This window comes from Callorhinus ursinus, unplaced genomic scaffold, assembly GCF_003265705.2.
Source record: "Callorhinus ursinus isolate GAN/ISIS: 27379988/994484 unplaced genomic scaffold, GSC_fseal_2.0 scaffold1, whole genome shotgun sequence".
In the NCBI taxonomy this organism is placed as follows: Eukaryota; Metazoa; Chordata; class Mammalia; order Carnivora; family Otariidae; genus Callorhinus; species Callorhinus ursinus.
In genome coordinates this window covers 127,239,974-127,253,002 of record NW_027397063.1, presented here as the reverse complement: position 1 = coordinate 127,253,002, position 13,029 = coordinate 127,239,974, and the positions used below count along the sequence as shown (strand labels likewise).

At 37.9% G+C, this 13,029-nt stretch overlaps 1 protein-coding gene and 1 long non-coding RNA gene across 3 annotated transcripts in view; one reads left to right on the top strand and one right to left on the bottom strand.

Annotated features, from left to right (window-relative positions):
- The window catches only part of ZNF385D (zinc finger protein 385D), an 867,637-nt gene that overhangs the window by 545,857 nt on the left and 308,751 nt on the right, over positions 1–13,029 (top strand). The window lies entirely within an intron of this gene.
- Positions 1–13,029, bottom strand: part of LOC112822980 (uncharacterized) — a 36,434-nt gene that overhangs the window by 8,939 nt on the left and 14,466 nt on the right. Inside the window, exon 4 of one of the 2 annotated variants that reach the window (XR_003207902.2) lies at positions 11,184–11,927. The exons of the other annotated variant lie outside the window; for it this stretch is intronic. This is a non-coding gene — a long non-coding RNA (uncharacterized lncRNA). Of the gene's footprint in view, positions 1–11,183; positions 11,928–13,029 lie in introns of those variants that run through there. 2 annotated transcript variants of the gene reach the window in all.

The window sequence follows — 13,029 nt, the reverse complement described above, 5'->3', positions numbered from 1 at the left end:
ACAACCTAGAGTCTGTCTTTTCTTTAAGCCTGAGCGAAAAGCTCTCCATCCACTCTGCTTTCTCTCCTCTGAGGGGCAGTCTGGCATCTCTAGCTCTCACGAAGGGAGAGAGGCCTTGGGGGTTAGTGGCCTCGTTAGAGCAGGAGTTCCCAGTGGTCTAAACTGCACTTCTCTTCCCAGTTTTAGCGCTGGTTTAAAACTTTCCATTTCTTCTAACTTATTTCTCATGCCCATGCTCCTCCTTCCCTGACCTGGCAAGTTGCTCCTGGTGGCAGAGAATGGGAAAATGGAGATAGGGGGCCTTCCTCTGTAAGTCAAAAAAACATTACTCCTCATCTATACTCTTGCTATTGTTTTTTCTTGGTTATTCTATTGGTAGCAGTTTCTGTTGTTTTGTATGTGTGTGCTTGTAAAAATATCCTGTTATTCTTTGTTCCTCTCTCCACATCTTCTTCCATGTGATGTGCTTGATCTCGTTATTTTCTAAGACTAATGGCTCAGTGATAGGGAGAATAGCCAATAAAGTCTATATAATTTTCATGACTGATTTTATTCCATCCCAATGAGATATTGCAGGGGAATAGACATGCCACTTCCCATATTTCGTAGATTAAACGAAGATCTAGAAATTTGCCATCTGCCCTGACACTGGTTCCATGACCTCATAATAATAGATGGAAACTCTTTTTGGATTTCAGCAGCCTGGTCACGCAGTTTGGTTGCTTCCTACAGCATGTTGTGTTTATGTAATGATATACCTATCTTTCACCAGGCAGTGAGCACTGTGGACACAAAATTATTTTGAGAATATTTCTAAAATCAAATATCTGTTGTGCTCCTATCACTTTGCAACTTGGCTTGTGCAAAAACCTCAGCATGTGCTGTGATTTCTGTAGGCCTCAGTTTCCTTATCTAAAGGAAATGAGCCTTATGAAGTTATTTGTACTCTGTAGAGAGATTTTTCCATGGCAGTGTTCCTCAAGCTTTAAGAGGCACACAAATCACCTGGTGATCTTGTTAAAATGCAGATTCTGATTCATTCAGGGGAGGCTGTAGAGGGACCCAGTAATCTGCATTTCTAACAAACTGCCTGGGGTTATCTACACTGCTGACCTGCGGATCACATTTTGAATACAGAGTAGCTAACGTTCTTTGTTACCTCCTGTGAAATGGGTTGTCAAAAATCCCTCGCCACTCCAGTGGGAAGAGCTGTGTGCTTTACAAAATCCTCGTACACATGACCTCATTTCATGTCTATTATAGCCTGTGGAGTAGACAGGACATTTATTAATTTCACTGTTTAATAAATCAGGAACCAAAAGTATGCAGCACTTCAGTGGCCTGATCTGTCTGGGTAGTAGCAGAGGCAATGCATAAACTGGCTCTTCTGGCTTCTCATCTGATATTCTTTCTGCTAGGTCACACTGGTATTCAACCCAGTATAGAAATCTTATGGTGAGCATATTGTACAAATTATCTTGTTGCAAAACTATGGTGCCTATCTGTTGTAAAGTCTTAGGCTCTTGTGAACCAACCACCACCCAGGAAAGAACATCGAGAATAAAACCTTGTTTGAGGGACACCTGGGTGGCTTAGTCAGTTAAGCATCTGCCTTCCACTCAGGTCATGATCCCAGGGTCCTGGGATCGAGTCCTGCATCCAGTTCCTTGCTCAGCGGGGACCCTGCTTCTCCCTCAGCCTGCTGCTCCCCCTGCTTGTGCTCTCTCTCTCTCTCTGTCTCTCTGACAAATAAATAAATAAATAAAGTCTTAAAAAAAAATAAAAAATAGGGCTCCTGGGTGGCTCAGTTGGTTAAGCGACTGCCTTTGGCTCAGGTCATGATCCTGGAGTCCCAGGATCGAGTCCCACATCGGGCTCCCTGCTCAGCAGGGAGTCTGCTTCTCCCTCTGACCCTCTTCCCACTCGTGCTCTCTGTCTCTCATTCTCTCTCTCTCAAATAAATAAATAAAATCTTTAAAAAAAAAAAAGTTGTTTGAATTATGCAAACTCCTTTTCCTTGGGAGGATCCATAACTTTAACCCTATCCTCAAAAATGTTGGTGACCAACCAAAAAGTCAGATATTGATTAAAATGTACAAAACAAGGGAAATTTAGAGCATTTTTTTTTAAGATGATGGAAACAAGTATTTGAAGTCAAATAGCTGCAGGTTCCTGATGAAAGCTTGTCTCTTAATCTAAGGAATCTGCCTATTGGGCTTTGCTGGGGAACTTGCCTTTGGCTGTGTGTGCACTTCTTCATTCCTCACCTGGACACCTGTACCTTTCTCAGATCCCCTACCTCACAGAATGCCCTTAGCAATTAGAGATTTTCTAGACCAGGTATCAGCAGACTCTTTCCGTGAAGGGCCAGTTAGTGAATATTTTAGCCGGACGGTGTCTGGTGCAAGTCCTCAACTCATTGTGGCCTGAAAGCAGCCACAGATAACAAGCAAACAGATAGGTGTGGCTGTGTTCGGATAAAATGTTATTTACAGAAACGGTGGCTGGCTAGATTTGACTGGAGGGCTGAAATATGCCAACCCCTTCTCTAGACGAACATTTATTGACCTAGAGGCAGGGAGTGGTTGCCATGACTTTATAAATCCCATGTCTTTTAATGGAGGGTGCAAAGTGCTCTACAGACAGAGAAAAGCACATCTTGAATAGTCATTGAATATTAAAGTCAGGAGAGACATCACTTCATTTTACAGATAGGAAAATACAAGGCCCAGAGAAACTAATTGCTTGAAACAATACAACTTACAGTTGAGAGAAGCTTAGAATTTTGAGCCCTTGTCTTTTGATTATCAAAGATCTTTGGCAGAAAAGGACGAAGAGAATATGAAAATGGTTAAAGTCATTTAAATTAAAAAATGAATTAATACATAAACTTTCGCAACTTTGCTTTAGTTTTCATTCCGATGCATAATGTTAGAAATCATTAAATAATGAAAACCATTAGAGTTGCTAATGTTTTGTAAAATATCCCTTGGGGGGATATTTACCAGTACTAGTAAGCCCTGGCAGAGTTCCGGATTTTGTCCCCAAAGCAGGATGGGAAGTCAAAGGAGCCAGATTTCTTCTTTGGGAAAGGGAGTTTCTCTTAAAACTTTCAGCTGAAAACCTTAAATTTAAATGGCCAATGATCTGTAGTGAAGACATTTCTGCAGTACCTCCCACATTTGTCCATTTCTCTTGGGTAAATGTTTGCCATTCTCTCCTGTCTGTGTCCTATAACTCTGTACACTTCATGTCTGTTTCTTAGTTTGAGTCACTGCAGGAATGTTTGTTTATTGTTAAAAATGGACCTACATGAAATCAAAACAACTTGCTGAGTTGGAAGCAAAGGAATTGCTCTACCTCGTCATGTTGCAGAAAAGACAATAAAAAAAAAAAAACACCTTTCTATTGTGTTCCTTTTACATGCCTAAGAAAAGGACAGAAAACATGCAATAAAGCTGATAAATTCTGCACTGACCTTTATAAAGGCATTTACTTTCCATGAAATGTACTTGTGATTTTTAGAACTGTAACCTCTGGTAAATTGAGAATGAAGTTCCTTGTTATTCTAAAATGGTCCTTTGCCCGCTTGGCTCATGTGCCCCTGGTTCTGTGAATATCTTCATATTAGTTTATAGTGTTTTGTTTTGTTTTGTTTTCCTTAGCCCTCATTTTAACATATCTGGCAACTTAGGACACAGAAAGAAAAAATAAGTAGGCCTAAAGGACAAGTTAAAAAATGATCTCCACACCCTTACCCGTCCAAGCTAGCAAAAGTTCACATTCTGTAACCTACAATCTTTACAAAGAAAAAAAAAAAAACCTAATTTTGATAATGGGGAACTCCTTAAGAAAATCTGAGCAGATGCCTAAATCACATATTGGAGAGAGAAAAGTCAAGCATAAAAAAGACCTAGTCTGCCAAGGTTTAAATAGCAACTCGTGCCTCTACAGCAACAATTTTCCTTGAAAAAATCTACCATATGCTTTGTATGAAGTCCATCTGCAAATGTAATACCCAGATGCTCATTCTCCCCTTCCAGAAAAGCTACATTCTGACTGCCCATCTTCTCTGCTCTAGAGAATTGATAAAGGAATAGCATTTCCTCCTCTTTCTTTTTTTCTTTTTAATATTTTTTCATTTTTAAAATAATTAAAAAAAACTGTAGAAAATCTTTAAACTTCAAAAAAAAAAAAACTGCAAAAAAGAAACAGCAATCATTCCAAATCTCATAACCAAAAGATAACTGTGTTTGTTTTACACACATATGATCATAATTCCTTTTCCCCTTTGTAACTTGATCAGTCTTTCCATTCTTCTTCAAAATTATTCATTTTAATGGTAGCATGATAAAAATTGGCATTTTATTTGTCCTTATTAACCACATTCTTATGGAAAATAAACCATATATGAATAAGGTTACAAAGTCAGAGTATTAAAGAGTTCTGAATGAAATATGAATCTTCTCCTGTGATTTCTTCCAGAGAGGGCAAAGCAGTTAGGAATATAATAAGTGTCCTCCTTAAATCAGTCTGTATATCCATCGGCAGAAATACTGGGTGTTTATGTTTGTGTGTGTGTTTGTGTGTGTATGTGAACACAAAAAGAATCAGAATTCATGCTCTTCTCTACATCTTGATCCTTTTACTTAATCTTTACTGAAGATCTTTTTGATCTAGATCAATGACAGTCTAGTAACAGCTTTAAAATGTTTCATTTTAAGATCTGACTCTACTTAATCAATTTCCTGTTGTCGAACTTTGAGTCCCTTTAACCTACCCGCTTGCCATACTCTGACAACACTGACAAATTAAAAGAAGCCAAGAAGTCCTATACATGAAGGTCATCGGATATTCATTAATTACATCCAAAACTCTGATACAGTATATGTGATAAATGCAATAAAAATGCAATAATCCTGCTGAATACTTTAAGCGTTTTGGATCTTTGTTTAGTATTTAATTTGACTTCCTGTTTTGCCTTATTCCTTTTTTTTAACATAAACACGCAAATCCAGAATTTTCGAAAGGTAGACAAATAAGGCTGCTTTCTCACCATGTAAATCAGTGATGTCTACCTTTATTTTTCAGGGAGATTTATTTGCAGTAATGCAGCTAAAAAGCATCTTTTTAAATTAATTTATATTTTTAACAAATGAACACATGCCCATAGTTTGAAAGTCAAGCAGTGCTTTAAGATTTTGAGCAACAAGACTGACATTCTGCCCTGATTCTCCCCATTCCCGTGTCCTGCTCACCAGAATCTACCACTTTCAATTCTCCTACATAATTCTTCTGGATTTTACTCTTTTTTTTCCCACTAACATAGGAGTTTATTGCTCTTGGTTGATTTATAATTTTAGACAGTGTGTCATGAATTCTTAAGTTGGAATGTGTGTGGCACACACACCCTCCCCCATACTCTAAAGATAATTATATTATGGATTTAATTAAATCAGTATTTTGTGTTTTCTTTATTATGCCTGTGTACATACTGTTCATGATGAACCCAAGTAATGGACTATAATTACTTTTACTTTATTGTACAATTTCCTTTTGTTTTTCTAGGAGTTAAACATTGTTTTAATTTTTTTCCCTTGCTCAGAGCATTAGGGATACTTTTCTCCATACCTTCAATAACACATGGGATAGTCTGTCAGAAACTCTATCTCATCCATTTTTTTTTTACATTTCTCTTTCTTGATAACCTCAGACTTCCTCCCCTAATTTATTATTTATTTATTTTTAAAGATTTATTTATTTATTTATTTGACAGAGAGATAGAGAGAGAACACAAGTAGGCAGAGAGGCAGGCAGAGGGAGAGGGAGAAGCAGACTCTCCACCGAGCAGAGAGCCTGATGCAGGTTTCGATCCCAGGACCTTGGGATCATGACCTGAGCTGAAGGGAGCCGCTTAACCCACTGAGCCACCCAGGTGCCCCATTCCTGCCCTAATTTAGACTGGCAGTGCTCTAGGTCCCCTGTGTGGCTATTTGGTCAAAACATCCCATCGGCCATCACCTTGGAAATTTCCAAAGTTCTAGCAGGTGTGTTGCATCACTGATTCCAGTTTCCTGGATTCTGTGTTTCCTCTAGTGTGATTACTGACTCCTTAGAATGAAGTGCCTCCTGTAGTGGAAAGAGTAGAGAAGGGTTATTCATTGGAAAACTTAGTGGATCAAAAATACTTTTATTCTAGCCTCATGCTTACATGATATGCTCTCATGAGTATCTCTTTTCCTCTTTTTAATTTATTTTACTTGATCCCTATGTATCTTGACACGTGTCCTTCCATGTAGGTAATTTTTTTTTTGCTAATTTGCTGTCCTTAATTTTATTTGTGGATCTCCTGTTAGCAGATATCACCTTGTGTAGATCAGTTCTCTAATTTTGTTATCATTTCTCTCTCCCTTTCCAGCTAATTGTCTTTTTATTTCGACTCTTTAGAAGATATCTTTAACTTTACCTTCTAATGCTTCTGTTGAATATTTGATTATTCCTATCATGATTTTAATTTCCTAGAGCTCTTCTTATCTGATTGCTCCTTTTCATGGAACCCTCCTTTTTTTTTTAATGGGTCCAATATTAACTCCTACTTCTCTGAGGTTATTAACTGTTGTTCTTTTAAAAAGAGATATCTCTTCTGCAACTGGCATTGTCACTCTTTCTTTGAATTTTATCCTTAGTTATCTTGGTCTCTGCTTTTCATGATGGAGGCTTTCTCAAAATATGTGATCTTTCTGTTCATTCATATTTAAAAATGAGGTGTTAAAAAGTTGATGGCAGAGTTTGTGGGCTGGTAACCTTCCCTGTAGGGTGATTGGCTGGCTTTTTCTTGGCAGCTTCCAAAATGTCAGCATCTGAATGTCACTTTTCTGGGATCATTCTGTTTCTCTGATGAAGGAGCTTCTAATGTCCTGCAGGACAGAATGTGTGTGGTTGGCAGTGTGCTGGATATTAGTGTCTGGATAATGAGCAGAGGCAGAGGGCTTGGGGGGAGATGGGGAAGTGGTACCTATTCCCATTTAGTTTTCATTTTCACTAAGTACTTCTGTTTTTATTTTAGCTTCTCGCCACCTACGTCCCCCTTTAGTGAGTCTCTGAAGTCTCCTTTCTTCCACAAAAGGTTGAGGAGGAATGCTGTCTGATTGTACCCACGCCTTTGGATGTAACTCACTCCTCCAATTCCTGAGAATTTCAAGGTTCTGGAAGTTCAACAAGCTGATCTCTCCTCAGTATCTCCTCTGGATACTTAGTTTCACCTTCACTGCTTTGCTAGATCATGTATTTTTCCTCCATTTTCTATCTTCCAAAATGAGTTGATATCACTTATATATTGGCATTTTCTGTCTTATTTCTTTGCCTTTATGGATTAATGCTTTTCTTATGCCTTGCAGTCATTTAAGTGTGTGTGATTTCAGGCAGGAATGAAGATAAACACATGTGTTCAATCCACTATGTTTTATTATTAGGTTTAAATAAATGTAAATTTTTCTTTTTCTTTTATTCTTCTTTTATTTTTGGTAGCATAATTCCTAAAATAACATAATGAACTACTTCATATGGGCTTAGGAAAATATATTTGGAGATTTAGCTTGGGAATTTGTTTCTGGTTTAGAAGATAAGGTTCATTTATACAAAAAATAATTTCATTTCATTCATTAGCATATGTCCACAGATATGGCAAAGCTTAATGCTGAAAAAATTACTTAGATGCAACTTGGTTTTACGAGTTACCAAATAGAAAAGTATAAATGGCCTTATTATTCTGTCAGTACTGATGTTGTACTGTTTCAGATCATAGTTTTTGCACAATGGGAGGTATTCGAAAGTTGTTTTTCTCGCTGATGGCCCTGCATAGATTGATTCAGAGATAATGTACTGGTGAAGACGGGATTTGTGGTTTCAGGGCAGTGGGAATGAGAACAAAATTTCTGATTAAAGCCTTTTGAATAATTCTTGCTGGAGGCTCTATATCCCATTTGCTGTGAATTGTATATGTTCAAAATCTGAAATATGTCAAAGCAAACAATGAAGATTAAAAAACCCTGACTTCCTTAGAGAAGGACAGTACTCTCTAACCGTTCTTGCCTTTCTTAGACTGAGATTTTCAGAAACCTTTCTGGTCGGGCCATGAAGAGGTACACCGTGCTTGGGACACAGTGCCCTGTCCTTCCTGGCACAGTCAGTAGGACCACACTTGGCATTCAGGGCAGCTTATAAAGTTCCCCGTTAAGAATTCTGGAAAAGGAAAGTCAGAAAGAGTGGAGTTTGAGTCCCATTTCTATCACGTATGTTTGTAAGTTTGGACAGATTATGAATCTAGAATAATAAAGGCATCAATATCCACAAGGATTTTATGAAGGTGAAATGAAGTCACATGTACAAATATCCTATAGTACCAGCACTTGGGATAGACTGCATGCTCTGTGCTTTGTGCCTTTCTTCATCCCTTCCTTACATCAAGGTTAAGCTTCCATGGAGATGAAGGATCATTCACTTTGCTTTATGTGAGTGGAGGCTAGGCAGGGGGAAACGGCAATTGTCACATTTAATAGTCAGTCAAAGAGGTTTATGTGTACTTCAGCAGGCCGTGACTATGCTGAAACATGTGTCATGTTTGTCTTTAAATCTCCAGCAAAGCGCCATAGAGTTAAGGGTAGGTACTCACTAGGTGTTTGATGAATTGAACTTGTTATTACGTTGTGATAATCCTGACTCAAGGGAGAGACTGTGTAGCCGAGTGGTTAAATGTGGGGCTCAGGTGTGACCCACACCAGGGTTCACATGCTAGCTGCCCTCTCAAATAGTTCGGTGATTTGGGCAAGGCATTAAATTGCTCTGACCCTCATTTTCCATGACGCCACTCTCCCGGGCTTGGGTATGGGGGCAGTGGTGATGCCACAAGGGACATGCGTAGCAGCAGCCGGCATGTGCACTCCTTCCAGGGCAGAGTAGGGTGAGGTGCATGAGGCACTGGCCTCAGTCACAGAATGTAAGGGGTTACCAAAGAACTCCGTTATCGAGATAAATAATATCTTAGTGCAATATTTTTCGAAATTAAAATGCAAAAGAATCTATGATGAGCAAAATATGCAAGTTTTAAATAAAAATGATAATCAGTAACAGTGCCATGTGGAGTCCTATTGAGGCCTAAGGCAAGTGGAGAAATGAGGAAGCCTGCTTAAATCTTTATTTAAAATTTTTATATTTTCTTCATGGAGGCTTTTTTTTTGCATTAATTTTGACTTCTCTTAAAAAATGTGTTCAAATACCTTCTATCTTGGTGGTTACTGAGATGTTTGGGGCCCTCTTCAATTTTGTGCATGAGGTGAGAACTCGTTCTCCACCACCCTGGTCCATTTCCTGGTTCTTTATCTCTATACATACATACATGTGTGTACATTTACACGAAACTTAAAAGTAAACTATTTGAAACTTCTTTATAGCTTCAATTTATCTGAAATCTATATGTTAAATAACCATATTTAAACCATGTAGAATAGAGTTGACATCACCTTAGAAACTCCAGGTGCCAACAAAATGGCTAACATGATCCTGCTGGTATTTTGAAACGTAACACCAAAAGATAGATCTTTAGGTAAGTAAATAAGTAGCCCACACTGTGAGTTGGTTCAGAAGGCACATTTACATTTTTAAGAAAACCCAACCTATGGCTGCTTATAATTTCCTTTTAGATATATGGATTTTAAAGACATAATAACATTCTTCTTCTCTATAGGCTGATTTTTAAAGTTTTATTCTTGGCAGAATTTGCTCCCAGTAACTCAGTTTTAATACCCATGGTGCACTAAATGACAGAGTTCTTACAGGAGACTGATAAGCACGTGTATGAGAGAACCCGACCACCTGCTGAATTAGTCTGGCAATGCTGATAACGCCTCACTGTGGTATATGAAGTCTGATAGAAAAAGAGGAATGGGAAGAAAAAAAAATCAATGCCCCAACTTTCTTTCTGGAAGACTTGCTTACATGCTATATTTTTAGTCTTGTCATAGGAAGTGGGTGTCGATCAAGATATTTTAGGAAAAGCTTAACTCTCTGCAGCTATACTGTAAGCTTTTGAATGTTTTCTTATTCAAATAAATAGTAAGGGAAGAGATCAGCTAGCTTTTTCCAGTGCTGCTATTTTATTTTATTTTATTTTATTTTATTTTATTTTATTTTATTTTATTTTATTTTATTTTACCAATGTTGGTGAATAGCATCATTTAGCTGGTACCTTTGTGTTTCTGTAATGGTGCCCCTTTGGCATTCAGAAAAGCCAGGTGAGAAGCCTGACGATGTGTGAGCAAAGGGTGGAGAAACTACTGGTTCAGAGCGAAATGAAACAGCTGGACTTTCCAAAAGCTCAGGGCTTACACATCAAACCGTGCTGCTGGAGCATCTGAGATATTTGAGGATGACTTTTTCAATTCATGCTTTATGTCCACACACACAGTACTCTCTGAAAAGCTTTCTTCCAAATGGTGATGTGTAGCAACATCTATGTGCCTTCCTTAGAAAAGATGCTCTTTCCTTTCTCTTCCAGATTACTTGGAAGATTTTCAGGGAAGGTCTCTTCTCAGGTTCTTCTCCACTGTTCTCATGGAATGTTTGACACTCTCTGAAAGAGTTTAATTTTGAATATCACTTGATGGAAGCCTTGATCACATGAAACTGTACCCATGCAACTTTGTCTGAGTTAATGGTTTGTTTGCTACCTATCCAGATCTTTCATTTGTCGGGCTGTTTCAGATATCCATGCATATATAACCAGAATATCACAATACATGAACATTACTAAATATAATTTATCAAAGGACTATGGTATTCTCCTCCTATGATGATCTTGAAATATTGAGCCAAAGATCAGAAAGAATAGTGATCAGTTACTAATCATGTAAATCAAGCAAAGCATCAGAGCTAGGATCAGGGCTGAGTAGGATATGCAGTTGAGGTATAGATATTTTAACTAAGTCATGTTTCTCTAAGTCTGAATGCAATTATAATTGCATAATGAATTTTCAGGTAGGTAAGCTTAATTATCCAGCATATGAAGTGACCAGGTTAAATCAAGTTCCTGTTCTGCTTTCCCTCACATCTTCTGTTCAAATATACCATAACCTGCATTTTATCACCCTCATCCAAAGAGTAATGGTCGGAAACCTACTTTTATCAAATAGTTACTATACAAGTAATAGACCGTGTTTTCTAAAAGTGTTGTCTAATTTAATTCTCTGAACAATCCTAGGAATAATAGAGTAATATTAATCATGTATATTATGATACATGTTTTTACTCATAAGGAAATAATTTCAGAGAGTTTAAGTATCCTGCTTGCAGTCACACAGATAGCAAATCTGGAGAGACTTAAAGGTAAAGAGAGGCTGGAAAAGGAAACACAAAATAAGTTGGTGATCTACCCATATGTATAAAAATGAAAATGGTCAGAATCTAGATGAAAAGGTCCTGAGTTAGAGGCTCATTTGTCTTTTGAGTCAAATGGTGACTTGAACAAACCTCAATATCTCCAAGCCTCAGTTTCCTCACTTAAAAAAGAGACATCTAAATTCTCTGATCCCTAAATTCCCTCCAGATGACAGATCATTCCTCTCATTTCCAAGGTTAGAGATTTTATGTTGATATCTCATTGAGATAGGTGTCCACATTGTGCCCTCCATGTGGTAGGTACCAATAAGCATTGCCCAGGATACTGAACTCTGATAGGCATGTATGCACAGCTCTTATAGGAAAAGCTATTGACCTCCACAAAAAGCAAGGCAGTGTCTTCTCTGAATGAATTATGCTAACAGTGCATTAGATGATAAAAGAGCTTCAGTTTTTGATCCAAGTCATGAAATGTCCCTCATCATCAAAGAGAAGGAGCAGAAAGTTTGGGGAAAATGTACAGGTGAATCTTCCCCCTGGATGGAGACAGAGAAAACCATGAAAGTGAAGTGCCTATTTTATTGATAGAGGCAATTTTCATCAGTTTGAGGAGTGATGGAAGTTGCTAGTTGCTCCATCCCCATTTAGTCCTTTCAGCTTTCACTTTATTGCAATATCTTTTGTCTGGGTCAAATGCCATTGCTGGGACGTCAGTTATTGGATTCATCTTGACCTGTGGGCTAGAGGTCTACTTATAAGAACTTTTCTCTGTCTGGTGAAGGGCTGAGCCTCTAAAACCCATGCTGGGTAGATATTTATAACCTTTGATATTATGAGTTTAGGAGTCATAATAATAATAAGACTTAAGGGTTTGCTCAAGGTGTCTGGCTTATATAGTCAAGAACAATAAGGAATCTTTAGTCATTCTCTGGCCTGAATTTATATGAGGTATTATTAGAGATGAGACTCATGGAACACTTGCCCCAAATGACTCATAAATGAACTGATATTCAAATAAAGAAATATTTGTTTTATCAAAATATTATATATTGCATGGACCCTCAAGAATTGGACACGCCTTGGAACAGCTTTCAATATATTTAAAGTTTGCTGTACATGATTTGCTTCCAGATAAAGTGTAGAGGGTGTTGAAATAACTCAGGAATTTTTGGCACATTTTGTGCACGGGTCTCCATTTTAGATGTAGAGAGACTGCCCATTCTACGTAGGCAAGAGAACTTTAGATTTGTACCTCCCATTCTTTCTGACAATATTTTTTTTCTGAAAAGGTTCAGTTGTTTTATTTTCTTTCTTCCTGAAGTCCACTCTTTCCTTCTTCTGTGTCTGCCTTTCAAAGAAAGTAATAGTTCCCCTAATCCTAGACTTCATATTTATATTGTACCTTTTTTTTTCTATTTTTTTAAAGATTGATATAGCTGACCTTAACTCTCTTCTGGGTTACCTCTCTGTTATAATCTCCTAGATGCTCCATCCCAATTTGGGGGAACCCATTAAAACCACTGCCTCAAAATTTCTCAAATACGGTGGATCTAAAACTGATTGCTTCAAATCCTCATGTCTTAAGTACTTGCCATGACAGCTTTGGAAACAAACAACCACCCGTCATGCTAGATGGAC